Genomic DNA, 5942 nt, shown 5'->3' with positions numbered 1-5942 from the left:
ACATATTGATAAAAAAAACGTCATATAATATATGGGTGTTGATGTGTTTAGTTGTCTTGTCAAGTTGTTTGCAAGGGTTTTTCTGACTCTTGCTTTGCTCAATTTCTTGATGGCTGTATTGTGTGTCTGTAACGTTACTTCGGTGAATAATTGTACTACTTTGTGAAATTAATTAAAAAAAAAGTGTTATTTTTTATTGCTTGATCTTATTCTTGCAGCTTTAATTTGACACACTCTAGTTGTCAATGCAACAGTCAAAACCTTATTTAATTTAAGGTTCGATTAAAAAAAATTAGGAAATGAGAATTTAATTGGTTACATTGCGATTAGAAAAAAAAAAAAAACCCTAAGAGAATGTCTTGTCAGTGTTCACTAAAATAATGTAATGGGCACCTACCAACGAAATGAATTTTTTTTTATAAATGGATCAATCTAATAGTTCACATTTGTCCCTACTTTTTAGTTGTGATGGGCCTGAATTTTTCGTTGTTAAGCTTGGCCCACTTACAATTTACAGTAATGATATTGGGATCCCTTATATATACTTGAAATAGAAGTCATAACTAGGATTTTTTACTAGGGTATTGTGAACAGTAAAATAAAATATTGAGATGCTATGCTATAAAAAATATTTATCTAAATGCTGCACTCAAAGTCAGTTAGAAAGAAGAGTTCTACTTTTTGTGAAAAGTGACAATTTTTTTTGTACTAAAAAATGAAATCGTTCAAGCACTGGACCATTTTAAGACTCTTCTCTTCTCTCACTTGTACTGTCTCATTCTCTTTCTTATATCATTCTTCTCCCTCCTGCTGCAAAGTTAGCGCATTTGTTTGTTCTTCTTGCTCCCCATCCAGGCTTTCTCTTCCTTTCCTAGTTCCTACCCTCCCATAAAATAATAAATTATTCCTTCTCTCTGCTCCTACAAAGCCCTAGATTTTACTGGATGTCACAGACTCATGATTTAGATTCTACATGGCTTTTTCTTACATGTATTTATTTTTAAAAATCACAATCATCCAATAAAACAATACATTGCACACCTAAACTAATTTCCTTTGCCCCAAAAAAATTATAATTGTAGTTATTCAAGATACACTACAAAAAAAACAGCTGATTAGTGATGGAATTTGTGACAGAAACAAATTTCGTCGCTAATTTCTGATTGAATTGCGACGGAAATTCCATCGCTAATTTTTTCAACGGATTAGCGAAGGAAAAATTCCGTCGCTAATACTAGTGACAGATTAGTGATGGAATTTCTATCCGTCGCTAATCTGTCAGAAAATCCGTCAGTAAATATTTAGTGACAAAATTAGTGACGAAATTTTTTTCGTCAAAAATTTCCGTCGCTAAATTGTTTGTCACAGAAGTTTTTGTTACTAATTCCGTTGCTAATTCTATTCCATCGCAATTTCGTTGCTAATCCATCACTAATTTTAAATTTTGTTATTTTAAATTATAATCTTACAAAAATTATATAATAACAATTAAGAATATAATGATTTTAAAAAAATTTTAATTATAAAATAAATTGATATATTTGTGGAGTTGGTGTTAATGAAGATGTCGTTATTATTCATATCATCATTATGTATATACTGAAAATAAAAAGACAATTTCTTAGAAAACTTGTTTATATTTTGTTAAAATAAATTCCTCTTGGTTATTAATAATAATTTAAAAAATACAATAAGAATATTAATAACTTTAGAAAGAAATAATTTTATCATATGTAAAATATATTGAAATATATAATATATGATAGAAATTCAAAACGATTTAATAAATTTATATGAATGCAAATTAATATTGAAGTGAATTTTGAATTTCAATCATTAAACAATTAAATTTAATCACGATATAATTAATATCCATAATATAGATTGATTTTAGTCTTCAATATAAAAACAAATGATATATACAAAGAATTTTAAGAAAATAAATTACATAGGATATATATACAAGCAGGAGAATACCAATAAAGCTTGTTATGGCCAATATTGACGTTGCGGTTAATTTAGGGTCCGTTTGGATTAGTGATTGGAAAAGTAGCTTATTGTCAATTTGACTTATGGAAAAGTGAAGTTGGATAAAAGTTAAATTGAATAAGCTGAATTGTGTTTGGATTGGAGTTCAGAAAAGTTAGTTTGTAAAAGTGAGATTAGTAAAAAGTTGTTTGGATGATGATTGAGTAAAAGTAAGTTTGGTTGTAGATATGAGTTTTAATAAATAATGAAATATGATTAAAAAAATAATTTTACATAATACAATAAATTTGAAATAATTTAATTAATTAAATGATATACTTGTGTACAATTTATATAAATATAAAATAAAAATAATTTTAAAAATCAGAAATATTATTAAAAAAAAAAAGGTATGTTAAGTGAGCATGTATGTAACGTATACGTAAGGGAAGACGGACCTGTTGTAAAGAGGAAAGGAAAAGCCACGACAAAAAGTAAGGGAAAAGAGAGAGAATCTAGTAAAAAAGCCCGATCAGAAAAGCGAAAAGCAGCTAAAAATAGCTTCTTCAAATCGCGCGATTGAACCCAACTTTCAGCCATAAGTCAGATATGTTAAACGCTAATCCAAACAATATCAATCTCCCCCAATCGTACTTATAAGCCCAAAAGCTGCTTTTTCATGCTCAGACCGCTCCTCTAAACAGGCACCTAATATATGGATGTTGATGTGTTTAGCTATCTTGTCAAGTTGTTTGCAAGGGTTTTTCTAGCTCTTGCTTTGCTCACTTTCTTGATGGCTGTATTATGTGTCTGTAACGTTACTTCGGTGAATAATTGTACTACTTTGTGAAATAACTTTTAAGAAAAAAAAGTGTTATTGTTATTGCTTGGTCTTGTTTATGTAGCTTTAATTTGACACACTCTACTTCTCAATACAATACAGCAGTTATAACCTTATTTAATTTAAGGGTTTAATTAAAAAATTAGGAAATGAGAATTTAATTAGTCACATTGCGATTAGAGAAAAAATACCCCAAGAGAATGTCTTGTCAGTGTTCACCAAAGTAATGTAATGGGCCACCTGCCAACCAAATGGGTATCATCATCAATATATCTTTTAATTCTCTTCCATTCAAGCTGGTGCTTTTAGACGGCTTAATGATGACTCCACACTCAAAACACTGTTCACAAGAGGTTCATGGATCAAATACAAAAAAAAAAATGCTTTGGGCTCCATTGTCAGCTGCACAGTTCATTAATTATTCATATGGCTTGGCGCCAGCCATCAAACTATGAAGTTAAAGAGCTCCCGAAATTTCTATCACTTTTTTTGTCGTCCACAAAGCTTTCCTATCACATTTCAAATTCAAATTTCAAAATTCTCATCTCTCTACTTTCCCTCTTCTTTTTTTCTTCCTTCATATCTTTGTCTTTTTTTTGGTACACCTCCTCCATATCTGTGTCACTTTTACAGTTTTATTCTGTTAATTTTTTCCTTCAAATTTCAAAACACCTTCTCTCCAAATTTCATCCTTATCTATCCTCTTCAGATCTCATGCATCCCTCTCTCCATACATTCTCATTCTTCTTTTACAATTTGCAAGTTTACCCTGAAAGAAGAAGCATGGACGACGTCTAAAAATTCCTTCTTTTCCCAACCAGGTTTTTTTTCCTCTAATCTCCTTATGGCTTTAGCTTTTCACTTTCTTTCATGCTACAAAATTCCTTCTTTTCCCAACCAGGTTCAATGTTATGGCTTCCAACTCTCCTTGCTGGTGAACTGCAGAAGAAGATGATGAGGGTGAGGAACAAGGGAGGCGAAGTCGTTGGTGATCATTGAAGAAGATAGGGTTGAGTTCACAAGGCTTCTGTTCTGGTTTGGCCGACTGTGATGCTGGATGTGAATAGTGAAGGTCGCCAATGGTGGTTACGGTGAAGGAGATAGGTGAGGTGGATGGAGATGGTGATGAGGAACAGAGAAAGAGGATGATGTTGACGGATGAATAGAGTCCAAGTTCATTGAGGCCAAAGTCGTGACGTTTAGGCTGACTGTTTAAGCAAAGAGGAGTATCAGATCTCCTTAAACCAATCGGTAAGTTTCACGCCCTGGAGCAAATTAATATGTAAGTGGCGGCGGAGGGACAGCGCTAGAAAATCCTGACACGTGACTGCATGTAAGTGGCAGCGGAGGGACAGCGCTAGAAAATCGCAGCCTATATATACCCCCCTCCGCCTCATTTGCACACTTTTGGCGAATTGTGAAGCGAAGCTCTGCCGAATTCTCTCCACAAAGCATATCCAAATCCAAATTCAAATAGTATTCCACATTTTTAGGTAAGAATAGAAATTTATTTATAAATTATTTTTTGTTTTTATTTTATATTTTATTTATTTAGTGTATGTCTTAGATAGTTCTCTACAGTTTGAATTATGTGTTATATTTTTTATATTGAGTTTAATAGATTGGTTTAGTTAGAATTGATAGAAATAATTTTTTATAATAGACTGGTTTATTTAGAGTTAACTGGAGTAATTGTTTATTTTGAATGAGTTGATATGAGATTTAAATATACAAACACTTGTTATTCAATTATTATTATTTGATTAGATTTATTTGAAGTATTTATTTAGAGTTATATTTTTTATATTGAGTTTAATAGACTGGTTTAGTTAGAGTTAATAGAAATATTTTTTTATAATAGACTAGTTTATTTAGAGTTAATAGAAATAATTATTTTTTTAATGAGTTGATGACAAATTTAAATTTACAGATATTTCTTTTTCAATTATTATTATTTGATATTATCTATTTGAATTATTTATTTAGAGTTGATAGATATAATTTTTTTATTTTTAATAATTATTAGTTGTAAAATATATTTTTCATTATAATTGCTATTTGCTATTATTACGATGACTTGTTGACCAGGGCAGGAGCCGGTCGATCCTGATAGAGGAGGACCAAGTGAGGATCATGGTGCTGGGGGTGATGATATTGGTGAGCCATTCCCAAGCATTCATGGCAAATGCTAATGTCTAGCTTACTGAGGAGGCTAATTTTTTGGGGGATGAACAACTCTATATTGAGGAGGAGGAGGAGGAGGAGGAGGAGGAGGTTTAGGGGAATGAGAATCCCCATAATGAGCAACGTCCTGCTCCAAGACGCCAGATCGGTTTTGAAGTAGAGTTTGTGGATAAGTATTTATTTAATCTTTTTAATTTGACAATTATTTGATTTATATAAAAATTGTTTTAATTTAATTAATATATAATTAATTTTCTAATTAAATTTTGCAGACTCTGAGGGGAACAAGTCCTATAAGAGGTTGATAGCCAGAGAGCTGTCCATAATAACGAGCAGACGGGTGGTTGTGCCGCTGAATGAATTGGGCCAACCAACTAAGAAAGGTGGCCAGTTATATAATAAGTATGTGCGCCTTTTTGGTCAGCAGTAGACTTTGTTCTCCATTTATGTGAAGGATTGGAAAAAAATCACTACAGATTGGGAAGTAATAAATGTAATATATATATTTTATTTAAATGACTTAATTGTTTGATTATAATTTGTTATTTATGTAATTAATATTTTATTTATAATTTTTTAAATTAGGTAAATGAATATATATATTTTATTTAAATTACTTAATTGTTGGATTATAATTTGTTATTTATTTATAAATTTTTTAAATTAGTTAAACGAATATATATTTTTTTATTTAAATGACTTAATTGTTTGATTATAATTTTTTATTTATGTAATTTATTTTTTATTTGTAATTTTTTTAAATTAGTTAAATGAATATGTATTTTTTATTTAAATTACTTAATTGTTTGATTATAATTTATTATTTATTTAATTAATATTTATTTATAATTTTTTAAAATTGTTTAAATGAATATATATATTTTATTTAAATGACTTCAATGTTTGATTATAATTTTTTATTTATGTAATTAATATTTTATTTATAATT

Source organism: Neltuma alba, unplaced genomic scaffold, assembly GCF_004799145.2.
Source record: "Neltuma alba isolate B1F8T4 unplaced genomic scaffold, ASM479914v2 tig00007934_pilon, whole genome shotgun sequence".
Lineage (NCBI taxonomy): Eukaryota > Viridiplantae > Streptophyta > Magnoliopsida > Fabales > Fabaceae > Neltuma > Neltuma alba.
The sequence above is the reverse complement of the archived record's forward strand: the minus strand, read 5'-3'. Positions refer to the sequence as shown.